Raw genomic sequence first — 14,950 nt, 5'->3', positions numbered from 1 at the left:
CACCGCATCTCCTTCCCTGCCCTGCCTGAAACGTTACCAACAAACCTTCCCATTAGCCACTTTGCCACCGGGGTTTGGTGCGGGACTAGCGCGAACGCAGGTCCCCACTACCAGAAATTATACGCTCGAGTTACCCACATTTGGGGTAATCGCAAGGGTCAACCCAATCGAAGTGCAATGAAAGAGCCTCACCTTGAGAGGACTGCCTCCCTGATCACAGTGCCTCCCGCGTCAGGTAAGTATGCCTTTTCAACCTCTCCGGAACCGCAAAACGCAACTTGTCTGCGCATACCATGTGGTAATGGGGGTCACGTGCTCCTCGTCCTGTCGTGTCGTGCTGTCCACTCGCTGCTATGCTACCTAGAAAAGAGAAGAGAATGTGAAGGTTGGTTGCTTGGTCATTTGTTCTGCTTTCACTTGATTATTTCTTCCCCAGAGGGAAGTGGGCCACGCTCGGAGGTAGTGCTATACCGAGGCAACCCGTGGCCGGGACGAGGCAAGCCTCTTTTCCACGGCCCAGTTCCAAAAATCAGTTTAATATGAGCTGCTCGATGAGCAGCGCGTATCAGATATTAAGCTGATAAGAACAGATTTTTTTTTTTTTCTTTTAAAATCTTATTTCAAAAATAAAACAGCTATTTTACATCGAGTAGCAGCCGGTAAATGACAAGTTCCAAAATACTCACCAAATATCAATCAATTCAAAATCTCACAATCTCTAAATACATAAATTCAAAAAGTTATGTCTCTATGAATTCAGAAACTAAGTTTAAGGGTAAAACCGAAAAACAGTTAACTCTTTCCCTCTTTTAACATCCTTTGCCTTTCAAATTCATTTCAGTGATCTTTAAAGTTTTTTACGAGAAAACCGCAGGAATGAAACAGCCAGTCACAAACCCCTACTGTCCCTTAATATCATATTCCTCAATGATGCTGCGAGCTAACTCCTTAATAGCAAATCGGAGTACTGTAGAAGAGATAGAAGCCAAAACAGCGCAGTATCCTCGAAATAGGCACCAGCTTCACAGCTTTGCACAAGCTTCAGCAAGCTTCTCAGAAGCAACGGACTAGGCCGAAGGCGCAGGGGACATTGAGCAGTGAAACTTGGACGCAGAAGCGGAAACGGAAAGGCAGGAGGCTTGGACACAGGAGACTTGGAGGCTTGGAGAGGAAGCACGGAAAAAGGAGCATGACACAGGAAACAGGTGGCTGGACACTGGGAGCAAAGGCTGCGGACACAGACACAGTAGGCTTGACGGAGACAGCAGAGGAAACGGAAGCAGAAGACACAAGACAGCGGAGACTGAGGACACGGGAACAGGGGGCTTGGACTTGGAGTACTTGGACAGGAACAGTCGAAGCGAGGAGGAAGAGGGGCGGCACCTGAGCAGCACGTCCTCATCCCCCGAAGCCATCTCACACTCACTTCAGAGGGCACTGAAACAATCATCAGTGGTCGGGGGGACGTAGTCTCAGGACATCATCATCATCGTCTTTAGCAGGCACATCAGAGGACAGATCTCGTGTACCGGGACGAAGGTCGCCCCAAGCCCGCCTACACTCCCTAGCCATGTGACCGGGCTGACGACAGCGCCGACACAAGCCAGAGAGCGGGCAGGAAGGGGCACGGTGACCAACCTCTCGACAGATTACACATTGAGCAGGCTGACGGGCGTACCAGACACGACAATTGAAACCAGAAATGGACACGAAATAAGGGACGTCTTTAGCAAGGGCCACTTCCACGACACGATTGCCATTGTAAACAGACGGATAATTAGCGAAGGTAGCACGACGAATGGAAAGCACCTCTCACCAAAGAACCAAAGAAAAGGAAGAACATCATCATCTGGACCTCAGAGGGCAGATCCCGGACATGTATGGACCGAACATGACTATCCGCACGAAAAGCACGGACTTGGGTGTCACCGTACAACAAGCCTTGGGTCAACAAGATCGTCACAGCAGGCAGAGTCCTTGAAAGTCAGACGGACAGTCCACCACGCTGCAAAACTGAACGGTGGTAAGCTTATCTGTGTCCAACAGCATCCAACAAATGTGGTAGTACAACGGAGAACCACCAGAAGTCTTGTAAATCGCTTCAGGAAAATGGGCGACCAACACTGTTCGGACAACAGGAGAGACAACATCAAAAAAACAATTTAGGGTGGAGGCTACGCCGTTCCCTCCCGGCAGGTACTTAGGACAAGCACCACAAAAACAAAGAAAAAGCCAATCACAACGCTCTCACAAGCTAAGAAACGTCGGCCAACCGACCAGATATCTTAGCCAAAAGGCCGAGAAGCGATGCCCGTAAATGCTCACAGCGGACAAGGTGCTCCCAGTCTCATGGCCACGAGATATGGTGGTCCGATTACAATCCGTGCCAAGGAAGGAATGCCCAAAGCCAACCTGAAAGCGAGGCGCACACAACGATCGCCCTTGTACAGTGGGCAGCAGGACCAGCATTGCATGGCACTTGCGTTGACGGCAAGAGGACAAATGCACATTGTGCTTGCTCTGACCTCGTTTTTATTTTCCTTATAACAAAGTTAATTTTCACGGCGAATTACTTGTCTACGACCATACCACAGGGAAAACACCGGTTCTCGTCCGATCACCGAAGTTAAGCCCTGTCGGGCGGGGTTAGTACTTGGATGGGAGACCGCCTGGGAATACCCCGTGTTGTAGGCTTCCCTTTTTCCTTCTGTACACTTGATTATCTCAAAAAATCTCAGTTTCCTTTAATGAAAGAACATTCCAAACCAGGTTTTTTGAACACAACATGCCAACGATATGTCAAAGATGAGACATACACAAAAACAAAATAGTTCACACGAGAAAGTGGAACTTGTATTCCAAGGGAGCGCGTGCGCGCGAGATCTTATCAATCCAACGTTTATGACATGAAACGTATCTTTTCGTGTGAGCAAAGAACAGGATACGACAAGTAAAAATGCATGCACTGTTATGCATTAGATGGAAGTTAACCTAGCCCGGATGATATGCATACAACGAAGGCTACAACACTACAACATTGATCCTGCGAAAACGTGACTTACGTGACGTAGCGCACTTCAAAGTCTTACTGTTCCCTGCTCAACACGGACAGTACGTATTCAAAGGGCCGATAAGACACTATCCTGACCATGAAAGATTTACTTTTTATGATAACAATCCAATTAACTGATAACATAGAGAAACCACAAAGTGTTGGCCACAGAAATGTAACGCCAACTGATCTGGCGGGTCCTCAGTTACTCAATGCAAAACGGGCTCTCCAGAACGCAACATAACACAACGCAAAAGAAATCTATCGCGATGGAGCAGTACAAACACACATCCACTTACGTTTTCGAAACGATGCACGAGGATAAGAGCTCGACCCGCTGGCATTTTCTTGTCTCACTCGTCTATCGATGGAAATCGATGCGGCTGAAATAAACACGTCCTCTCGCTCTCTCTACGGCCAAGAATGAAAGAAATAAAATCACAGTTTTGCAGTGCACCAAGTACGGAACATTCACCTACAATTTCAGCAGTGGAATTCACAAATACAACTCACCTTCCTTAGTCCTTACACCGCCACCGCATCTCCTTCCCTGCCCTGCCTGAAACGTTACCAACAAACCTTCCCATTAGCCAACTTTGCCACCGGGGTTTGGTGCGGGGACTAGCGCGAACGCAGGTCCCCACTACCAGAAATTATACGCTCGAGTTACCCACATTTGGGGTAATCGCAAGGGTCAACCCAATCGAAGTGCAATGAAAGAGCCTCACCTTGAGAGGACTGCCTCCCTGATCACAGTGCCTCCCGCGTCAGGTAAGTATGCCTTTTCAACCTCTCCGGAACCGCAAAACGCAACTTGTCTGCGCATACCATGTGGTAATGGGGGTCACGTGCTCCTCGTCCTGTCGTGTCGTGCTGTCCACTCGCTGCTATGCTACCTAGAAAAGAGAAGAGAATGTGAAGGTTGGTTGCTTGGTCATTTGTTCTGCTTTCACTTGATTATTTCTTCCCCAGAGGGAAGTGGGCCACGCTCGGAGGTAGTGCTATACCGAGGCAACCCGTGGCCGGGACGAGGCAAGCCTCTTTTCCACGGCCCAGTTCCAAAAATCAGTTTAATATATGAGCTGCTCGATGAGCAGCGTATCAGATATTAAGCTGATAAGAACAGATTTTTTTTTGTCAAAAGAGCGTTTATTCACAAATAAAAATGGAGCAATTACATATTCAGGAATACAAAAAAGTCTACAGAGTTACAAAGCCGGAGTAAGCAGCTAGCCGTAAGGGCCAGGGGCCCTAACGATAAAGTCCATGAACTGCGCAAGTTCCTTAAAGAGAGCCCCGGATTACAGGCACCGCAAACAGCGCGCGGACAAAGCAAAACGAGAATTAAATGTACGCCTAAATAGTAACGCTAGGAAGACCGTTCTCTACGGTGCAAAAGCCTGGGAGAGACCACAAAGAAGAAAAGCGACTGTCTGAAAGGCGAAAGTGATCGAGCTTAATTCGACTACGGAGATCGCCAGAAACAAAACGGATAATAGCCCGATGATCTTCTTTACCGTTATAAAAGGTGGCCTTATTGCGAAAAAGCCAAACACCGTAGAGAATGGTCTTGATAATGTGGCGCGCAATGCGAGCCCTCTTTGTAACGAGAGGGGGCCAAATAAAAAAGAACACGAAGGGGACATTTAAGGTAAGCCGAAAGCCTAGCACACGATCTAAAATTGGGGAAAAACGGGACCAAACCGCTTAACCCGAGGGCAATGCAAAAAACAATGATCTATAGTCTCTCGTCTAGGGCAAGAAGCACAGAAAGCCGAGTTAATATATCCCCAATTAGCAAGGGAATCGCGAACCTTAACACCGCGGAGAGCGATTAGCCACAAGAGATCATTTTTAGGATTTTCGGTAAGAGAATCTCGAACGAGAGACCAATGATCATTGAGTGAAAAAGAAGAGCCACAAACCTGGGTCCAAACTCTATGCAAGATAGGGGAGGAGGAATTCGAGGAAAGTAGTTTCAAATATAAACGCTTAGAAGTTAAGTCGCAATTACAACGGATAAAAGAGTTTCGAGACAGCGGGCGTAAAAAGGAGACGGAAAGCAGGCAGAAGGGGCAAAATTATCGCGCAAACAGTTCCACTGGGGGCGAAGAGAAGACAAACGTCTACCAACAAAATATTTACAAAGATAAAAACTAGAATCGTGAGGCGAGTCCAAAGTAAAAGCCATCCCCGCTAACTGCAAGGCAAGGCACTTAACACTAAAGTTAATAATACCTATACCCCTTGCGCAGCGCTTAAATATAAAGTATTACGAGCAACCGTCTCAATTTTACAACCCCAAAGAAAAGGCCAGATGAAACTATTGATACGGGAAAGGACCCAGGCAGGGGGAAGCAAAACCCTAGCTAGATACATCAGCTTACTTAACCCTAAGGTGTTAATAAGGAGAGCCTTGCCTAGGAAGGACAAAGAACGAGATCTCCAAAGATTGAGGGACTTCTCTAGTTTGTTTAGTTTAGGTTGCCAATTATCATTCTCAACAGGGATAGTACCAAAAAAGACCCCAAGAATTTTCATTTTCTTGACCCAAGTAAGTCCAAGGGGTTCGTCAGTCCGAGAACGCCAAGCACCGAGCCACATGGCCTCCGTTTTCGACTTATTTAGCTTAGCTCCAGAACCACGTTCGTAAACACTAACACAATCAAAAAGCTTATTTAGAGAGAAAAGGTCTTTCAAAACAGCAGTAGTGTCATCAGCATAAAGGCGAACCTTGGCCTGCAAACCCCTTGCACCAGGAAGTAAAAACCCCTCAATCTCAGGAGATCTACGGATCAGGTTAGCAAGAACTTCTACACATAAAACATAAAGTAGAGGAGAGAGAGGATCCCCCTGACGGACGCCCCGTTCAAGGGGGATACTCTCAGTAAGCCAATCGTTAAGGATGATACGCATGCAAGCACCATTATAAAAGGTACTAATCCAGCGACAAAAATCAGAACCAAAACCGTAAACATTAAGCAGCTCTAGAAGGAAGACGCGATCGACTCGGTCGAAGGCTTTTTCTTGATCTAAACTAATCAAAATAGCAGACTCATTTGTTTGCTCAATGTGGCTCAAAACATCGCGCAACAAACTCACATTAGAGAAGATTGAACGACCCGGAACAGAGCAAGATTGATCAGGGGAAACTATGTGATGCATAACCGAAGAAAGACGAGTTGTGATAGCTTTAGAGATAATCTTATAATCCACATTGAGCAAAGAAATGGGCCTCCAGTTTTTCAAATTCTTAATATCCCCACGCTTCTTATAAATAAGGCGAGTAACGCTTCCTTTCATAGAATCCGAAAGTTCAGAGTCATGGAAACATTGGTTTGCGACTGATAGCAAAAGGGGGCCCAGAATGTCCCAAAAACGCAAGTAAAATTCGACAGACAAACCATCAGAACCAGGTGACCTTCCTAGGCTAAGGCTCCTTAATGAAATAGTCAATTCATCTAAAGTTAAAAGTCCCTCGCATGAGTCGCGCAGAGGAGGAGAAAGCGAAGAAGGAATAGAATCAAAACAGGATTGTTTACACACAGGATCAATAACCTCTTGCGAGAAAAGATTTGAATAAAAGCGCACGTGCGCACGTTCAATCTCCTCCCGAGTGAAAACTTCAATGTCATTATCATTCAAAATGGAAGAAACGTTATTACGGTCTAAGCGCTCACGTTCTAACTTGAAGAAGAAGCGTGAAGGCTTCTCGCCCTCCTCAAGCCACTGGACGCGAGAACGGATTTTAGAGCCTTCCAAAACACGCAAGGTAAGAGCATTCAGTTCAGATTCAAGCCGAGAAATTTCAGGGGCGACCGAAAGGTCGCCACAGACAAGACGGCGCTTGAGACCAATTATTGCATTAGTTATAAGGACGCGCTCATGCGAGAGACTTCTACGTTTATTCTTAGCGAAGGAAATAATTTCCGAGCGAATAGAGTCCTTAAAAAAGTCCCACCAACATTTGACTGACGGAAAATAGTCAACGCAATCGGAGAGCTCGCGAATCTTAGCATCAAAGGAAAGACAAAAATCGCTATCATTCAAAAGGGAGGAATTAAATTTCCATAAGCCCGGACCACGCATATAATTAGACTCCAATTTTAAAGAAAGATTAACAAAATCATGATCAGAAAAGGCGCAAGGAGAAATGTCACAGGACTGAACTAAGGGGAATAAATTTCGGGAAACAAAAAATTTGTCAAGGCGCGAGCCGATGGAAAAATTAGAATTAAACCAAGAGCACGCTCGGACACGGGGATGCAATTTGCGCCAAGCATCTTCAAGGTAAAGTGAACGACGAAAGTCAGAGAGGTATTTTGCAATGGAAACATTGCCACCAAATTTATCTAAATCAGATTCATAGCAATTGAAATCACCGGCAATAATAGTAAAATCAGCAGGAAGGCAGAAAGCATGCAGATTCTCGAAAAACACTTTTCGGTCAGTCAAAAGGGTGGGCGCATAAATATTAATAATATTAAACTTACGATTATTATACTCAACGAGTAAACTAAGGACACGTCCATCATGATCTCTACGCCAAGATAAAACTTGACCATCAAAACGATCGGAAATCAAAATAATAACACCAGCCTGTTTACCAACAGCAGGGGACCAAAAAGATGGCCCACTCCAGTCAGCAACCAGGGAATTAAAGGCAACAGGATCAGATATTAAAGTTTCCTGAATGCAGATAATACCGAAACCGAAACGAACATAATCAAGCAAAGCTTTCCGAGTAGCCCGATTAGAACCACGTGAATTAATTGAAATTAAATTAAATATAGAGGTCATGATGGACGGCTTTTTTTCGTAGGCACACGCGAAGGATTCGTTGACTTACGAACAGGCACAATGGTTGGAGTGACATTAGCAGGTGTCCGGCTGGATCCTCTCTTGACAGCTCGTCCCAACGTACGAGTTGGGAAAAGGTCAGGCGCAGGAGTATAATCATCTGAGTCAGAATCATCAGAAACGACGAGAGGATGGTCACCAGGGTCAGAAAGCAGCGGGCGAGAGGTCTGTAAAGGCGAATCAGCATCAAGGTCAGGATCAGTATCGTCAGAAGCAACGTCAACGTCAAGATCAGGAACAGCATCAGGAACAGGGTCAGCGACAGGGGCAGGAACATTATCAGGATCGGAGTTGTCATCAGGGTAATCAGGAAGGGAGTCAGGCGGAGGATCGGCAACATCCATAGCATAGGCTACTTCGGCATCGGAGGCAGCTTCTACCAAGGCTGGATTAGAGGGCGCATAGGAAGCCAAAATACTCTGGGACTGAGAAAGGTCAGAAGAAAGAGGAGGGGAAGATTGTATCTGCGAAGGGGCCGAGTGCTCAGAAGAAGGCTGCAAAGAGGAAGACTGCGACGAGGATTGGGAAGAGCAGGATGAAGATAGTTGGCTAGTAGGCTGCGAAGGTCGATTAGAGGGCTGAACAGCAGGTTGAAGGTCAGGAGACGGCTGGGGAGGAGGGTCATCCGGCTTGTCAGCATCTCGGTAAGATCGAGGACGGCGATGCCACGAATGCTGACAATCGATAGCCTTATGGCCTTGGTCACGACACACACAGCAGAAATCCTCTTCAGGGCATTCCTTAAACATATGACCAACGTGCTCGCAATTGTAGCAGAAGGTATTAGGGCAATCCTTAGCCATATGATCGGGGAGGTTGCACTTTCGACAAGTAGGCGTCTGATTGTCATGACGAACACGGACTAGAACCCGGCCAAAACGAAGAAAGGAAGGGATAGATTTGGACAGGACCATACCAAAGACCCGAGTTCCATTGTCCAACGCAGGGTAGTTCTGGTGTTTACTACGTCGAGTAAACTTCACAGTACCATAGGGAGCAAGACGCATATGAAGCGCAGAATCAGGAAGCTCATAAGGAGCACCAAAAACAGCAACATAGACGATACGGGGATTACCAGAAGCTGTAGGGGCACCAGAGCGGAGGAAACGAGGCACCAACGATGAAGCCCGAAGAAAGGTGTTACGATAATCTTCTTTGGCAAAGGTGACACACACTTGCTGCGGGGAAACCCATTGGACGCAGCGAACAGCAGCAGAAGGGATCTGGCAGGTCTCTAGGTCGGCAAAAAGATCCTTTAAAGCAAAGTCGCCATCAGGTTTCGGAAAAAAGGCAGAACACGGTCTCTCTGGCAAGCGGTTGTAAACAGAAAAATTCTCTCTCTCAAAGGTAGACGGAACAAAACGGCTGCGAACAGGAGGATTATTGACGAGCGGAACAGGGTCACCAGACCCGGCAGTGACACCAGCATATGACATAACAGTATCCGATGAGGCAGCAGCAATATCAGAGGAAGGATTCACAACAACATTCTCAGAAACATGATCCATAGGGGCGTCGCCCCAATTAACACGTGTATCAGTATCAGCATCCATGGAATCGCAATAGCAAGGATACCACAAGGAACGAAAAACCTACTACCAAAATGGTAGGGCTTCGCCCTGGGAGAACCCACAAAACATCGGCCAAAAAGACTTAGCCAAAAGGCCGAGAAGCGATGCCCGTAAATGCTCACAGCGGACAAGGTGCTCCCAGTCTCATGGCCACGAGATATGGTGGTCCGATTACAATCCGTGCCAAGGAAGGAATGCCCAAAGCCAACCTGAAAGCGAGGCGCACACAACGATCGCCCTTGTACAGTGGGCAGCAGGACCAGCATTGCATGGCACTTGCGTTGACGGCAAGAGGACAAATGCACATTGTGCTTGCTCTGACCTCGTTTTTATTTTCCCTTATAACAAAGTTAATTTTCACGGCGAATTACTTGTCTACGACCATACCACAGGGAAAACACCGGTTCTCGTCCGATCACCGAAGTTAAGCCCTGTCGGGCGGGGTTAGTACTTGGATGGGAGACCGCCTGGGAATACCCCGTGTTGTAGGCTTCCCTTTTTCCTTCTGTACACTTGATTATCTCAAAAAATCTCAGTTTCCTTTAATGAAAGAACATTCCAAACCAGGTTTTTTGAACACAACATGCCAACGATATGTCAAAGATGAGACATACAACAAAAACAAAATAGTTCACACGAGAAAGTGGAACTTGTATTCCCAAGGGAGCGCGTGCGCGCGAGATCTTATCAATCCAACGTTTATGACATGAAACGTATCTTTTCGTGTGAGCAAAGAACAGGATACGACAAGTAAAAAATGCATGCACTGTTATGCATTAGATGGAAGTTAACCTAGCCCGGATGATATGCATACAACGAAGGCTACAACACTACAACATTGATCCTGCGAAAACGTGACTTACGTGACGTAGCGCACTTCAAAGTCTTACTGTTCCCTGCTCAACACGGACAGTACGTATTCAAAGGGCCGATAAGACACTATCCTGACCATGAAAGATTTACTTTTTATGATAACAATCCAATTAACTGATAACATAGAGAAACCACAAAGTGTTGGCCACAGAAATGTAACGCCAACTGATCTGGCGGGTCCTCAGTTACTCAATGCAAAACGGGCTCTCCAGAACGCAACATAACACAACGCAAAAGAAATCTATCGCGATGGAGCAGTACAAACACACATCCACTTACGTTTTCGAAACGATGCACGAGGATAAGAGCTCGACCCGCTGGCATTTTCTTGTCTCACTCGTCTATCGATGGAAATCGATGCGGCTGAAATAAACACGTCCTCTCGCTCTCTCTACGGCCAAGAATGAAAGAAATAAAATCACAGTTTTGCAGTGCACCAAGTACGGAACATTCACCTACAATTTCAGCAGTGGAATTCACAAATACAACTCACCTTCCTTAGTCCTTACACCGCCACCGCATCTCCTTCCCTGCCCTGCCTGAAACGTTACCAACAAACCTTCCCATTAGCCAACTTTGCCACCGGGGTTTGGTGCGGGGACTAGCGCGAACGCAGGTCCCCACTACCAGAAATTATACGCTCGAGTTACCCACATTTGGGGTAATCGCAAGGGTCAACCCAATCGAAGTGCAATGAAAGAGCCTCACCTTGAGAGGACTGCCTCCCTGATCACAGTGCCTCCCGCGTCAGGTAAGTTTTTTTTTATTTGAGGCGAATGGCCGGGCCCCCGTTGGGGAGAGTGCAATGCCCGCCAGACATAACGACTAATCCGTCAACAACAACGGTTCACCTCAAACAGGGGTGCACCAGCACGTCAAACGTCACCGGGGAATCGAACCCCGCCCTTACAAACACAAAACAAAGGACACACGGACAAAGAATTGCATTTAGGAGACGCCTCGTCCGACTTACACTCCAAAATGACAATTCAACACTAGACGAACACATAACTATACAACAAACAAACGAGGCAAAAGGACAAACAGAACAGCCGAACTGGGCAACGGCGAATGGCAGGCCAGGGAAGGCCACCAGTCGAAAAGACTTATCCTGCAGGCGCAGGTTCGCCACCAATATGCAGCCAGAACGACAGGACATGACAAGGTACGAACAAGGCAAGCGGAGGACAACCAGGCTAAGGGGGAGACAACACGAGAACGAAGGCATGATTTCAGAAGGAGGACAAAACAAAACGATCATCAACAACTGAACCGATGACACCCGCAGCGCCCCACCTACGATGGAAAAGGCGCCGACGCCTTGGGGACTTACAGCGCTTGAACAAGAGCGGAAGGTGGAACTGGACCCGAGAGCGGACTCTCGCAATAAGCTCAGGTGCGCCAGGGTGAATGCCCCGGAAGCGAAAGTCGTTGCGGGCATGCCATACAAAATACTTACAAACATTCAGCATGTAAACAAAAACCTTCGGCAGAGAGCGGAGTTCACTTGGGGCGAAACCAAAGAGCACGATACGACAGACAAGCGAGGGGCAAGAAGGGGAGTAGGCGAACATGAGGGACTGGAGCCAAGACAGAACACTATGTGCCAAAGGGCAGGAAAAAAACAAATGAGAAGGACACTCGGGGGCCATGCCACAGAAGCAGTCCGGATCAACTGAATAGCCAAAGCCGATAAGCCGATCAACGGTGTACAGGACACCGTGAGCAACCTTCCAGGAGAGGTCGATGACAGGGCGATCCAGGTCAAAAGCGGAAAGCTGGCTCCAAGTGGAGGACCAGTACAGCTCACCGTATTGAGGGCGGAACTTCTCCACACAGTGAGGCAGCGAGCGTTGTTCGGACAGCAAAAACTGGTAGACGTGCTTGGCAGAGGCATCGGCCACAGGACAAGAATGGTGAGGAGACAACGAAGCAACAATAAGGCAGGCACGGCGACGGGAGTACGAGCCATCGGCCTCCCGCCAGGCAGACAACAATGCACGATAGAAAGGGGGCAAAAGGGCAGAATGAAAAGCAGACGGGTTAGCCAGGACTGCATCGACTGACGTACGAAAATGGACGGAAGCCCAGTACGAGAGGAAGGACACCCAGCCAGATGGAGAAGAGACGAAACGCCGTACCCACTGCACGAGCAAAGAGGCAACCTTCAGCCGCGAGTCAACCACAGAGAAGCCGCCAGCAGTGGGGGGCTGAGTGACAACCACCCGTGCAACCAAATCCCGTTTGCCCTTCCAGAAGAAAGGGAAGGTTAGCTTTGCCAATTCCGCGTGTACCCATAAGGGCGTGTGAATCAGAGAGGCCACATACCACACCCGAGACAGAGCCAAGGCGTTGATGACCAGGGCCCTCCCCCGGAAGGACAAGGAACGCTGTCGCCATGATGCCAAAACATTCTCAACAGCTGTGATCCGCGGACGCCAGTTGTCCTCCTCCAGGTCACCAGGACCGATAAAGACTCCCAGAACCTTGAGTTTGTCAGACGTCCAGTCCAGCTGGACAGGCGGGTCCTGCCTGCCACTCCAGGAACCAAGCCAAAGGCCTTTAGACTTGGACACATTCAGCTTGGCCCCGGAAGCCGCCTCAAACAACGAGTAAGTATCAAAGATGGCCAAGATGGCATCATCAGAGCCAACGATTAACGATGTGTCATCTGCATACTGAGAGATGGGCGAAAGGGGCGAGGGGGACCCAGGGATAGATAGGCCCGTGATACGTGGATTGGCACGGATGTTAGCAGCGAGAACCTCAGAGACCAACACATACAGCAAAGGCGACAGGGGACAGCCCTGACGAACACCACGGGAAAGATCAAAAAAGGAAGACAAATGACCGTTTACATTCACACAACTCTGAACACCCGTGTACAGTAAACGGACCCAACGGATAAAGGATGGACCGAAGCCCATCCGAGACAAGGTAGAGATCATGAACTGCCAATCCACTCTATCAAACGCCTTTTCCTGGTCCAAAGAGAGAATGGCAACGGGGGTGTTGGTCAAGGTGGCGTAGTCTACAACATCCCGAAGGAGAGCGACGTTCTCACCGATGAACCGTCCTGGCACTCCACAAGTCTGGTCCCTGCCAACCACCAGATGGATGACCTTCAGGAGACGCCCAGCTAGCACTCGAGACGCAAGCTTGTAATCCACATTCAAGAGGGAGATGGGGCGCCAGTTACGGGCGTCCAAACGATCTCCCTGCTTGGAGATGAGAGAGATGACTCCGCGACGTTGCGACAAGGACAGGGACCCAGAGGCATAACAGGAGTTGAGGACATCGACCAGGTCCCGGCCAAGCACTTCCCAGAAACGCACGTAAAATTCCATGGGCAAGCCGTCTGACCCGGGGGCCTTACGCCTAGCCATACCCAAAAGAGCAGCATGACACTCCCCAAGGGTGAGGCGACCCTCACAAAGGTCGGCCTGACTGGGAGGCAAAGAGGAGGTGACGTTGTCAAACAAACGGTCTTGCACACTGGGGTCTGTAGGGGAGGCAGAAAACAGCGACGAGTAAAAACTAGCGAAGGAGGCACAAAGATCAGCCGAGGAAGAGACAAGAGTACCGTCGGGCTCACGCAAAGCAGCAACCCACCTATCAGCCGCCTGCTTCTTCTCCAGACGGAAGAAAAAGGCAGACGACACTTCCCCTTCCTCCACCCACCGCACCCGGGACCGCACCTGGGCACCCTTGGCTTCATCAATGTCCCACCGGGACAGCTGTTCGAGCACGGACCGGTACGGCCCCAGACAGGACAGACAGCCAGAATCAACCCGGCTCTTCAGATGGTCGGCAAGCCGCGTCAGGAGATCACGAGACTGAGAGGCCAGGCGGGACCGCCGAGTGCAGTAGGAGATGGTGAAGCCCTTAATCATGGCCTTGCCATCTTCCCACCATTTGGCCAAAGAGGGACAGACAGCTTTACGGCGTTTCCATTGAGCCCAAAGATCGGAGACGGCACGAAAGTACTCATCCTCTTCCAAAACAGACGTGTTCAGTTTCCACAAACCAGGCCCGGGGGAAGCAGCGTCCGGGACAGACACAGAGAGGAACATGGCACAGTGGTCCGAGAACGGACAAGGCAAAATGTCACAAACAGACACAGACGGAACCCATGCAAAAGGACAGCCCACCAGATCAATACGAGAGGAGAGACCCCCATCCGCCCTAGACCACGTAAAACCAGGCGTGGATGGGTGGAGGTAGCGCCAAATGTCTAAACAGCAGACGTCATCGAAGAGCCGAGTGAGGGCCGCAGTGCTTTCACGAGAAGTGTCACCAACAACCGAGCCACGACGATCGAGAGACCGGTCAAACACAGTATTAAAATCCCCGACCAGGATTGTGGGAACACTGGGGTCCGTATTGTCTGTAACGTACTCAAGGAAACGATCCCGCTCGGGGTTACGGTTAGGGGCATACACACAGGCAACCCGAAAGCGCACACCCCGAAGCGAAAACTCCAGATGTAAGAAGCGGCCCTCTGCATCGGCCCACGAGGCAACGAAGGATACTGTCGGTCGAAATAGCATGACACATCCCGAGGACTTGACTGTGCCAGGCGACACGGAAAAGT

At 48.8% G+C, this 14,950-nt stretch overlaps 5 non-coding genes and 2 pseudogenes across 5 annotated transcripts; 2 read left to right on the top strand and 5 right to left on the bottom strand.

The window, feature by feature from the left end:
- Nucleotides 1-79: 79 nt before the first annotated feature.
- Nucleotides 80-243, bottom strand: LOC137990311 (U1 spliceosomal RNA). Its single transcript, XR_011121301.1, has one exon. It is a non-coding gene; the product is annotated as a U1 spliceosomal RNA (small nuclear RNA).
- A 194-nt stretch (nucleotides 244-437) lies between these two features.
- Nucleotides 438-639, bottom strand: LOC137990333 (U2 spliceosomal RNA; annotated as a pseudogene).
- A 1,936-nt stretch (nucleotides 640-2,575) lies between these two features.
- LOC137990289 (5S ribosomal RNA) lies at nucleotides 2,576-2,694 on the top strand. The gene has a single exon (XR_011121282.1). It is a non-coding gene; the product is annotated as a 5S ribosomal RNA (ribosomal RNA).
- Nucleotides 2,695-3,667: 973 nt separating this feature from the next.
- On the bottom strand, nucleotides 3,668-3,831 carry LOC137990308 (U1 spliceosomal RNA). Its single transcript, XR_011121298.1, has one exon. It is a non-coding gene; the product is annotated as a U1 spliceosomal RNA (small nuclear RNA).
- Nucleotides 3,832-4,025: 194 nt separating this feature from the next.
- On the bottom strand, nucleotides 4,026-4,202 carry LOC137990332 (U2 spliceosomal RNA; annotated as a pseudogene).
- Nucleotides 4,203-9,856: 5,654 nt separating this feature from the next.
- LOC137990288 (5S ribosomal RNA) lies at nucleotides 9,857-9,975 on the top strand. The gene has a single exon (XR_011121281.1). It is a non-coding gene; the product is annotated as a 5S ribosomal RNA (ribosomal RNA).
- A 976-nt stretch (nucleotides 9,976-10,951) lies between these two features.
- LOC137990309 (U1 spliceosomal RNA) lies at nucleotides 10,952-11,115 on the bottom strand. Its single transcript, XR_011121299.1, has one exon. It is a non-coding gene; the product is annotated as a U1 spliceosomal RNA (small nuclear RNA).
- Between the last annotated feature and the right edge of the window lie 3,835 nt (nucleotides 11,116-14,950).

Source organism: Montipora foliosa, unplaced genomic scaffold (assembly GCF_036669935.1).
Source record: "Montipora foliosa isolate CH-2021 unplaced genomic scaffold, ASM3666993v2 scaffold_78, whole genome shotgun sequence".
Taxonomy (NCBI): domain Eukaryota; kingdom Metazoa; phylum Cnidaria; class Anthozoa; order Scleractinia; family Acroporidae; genus Montipora; species Montipora foliosa.
This window is presented reverse-complemented; position numbering and strand designations above follow the sequence as displayed.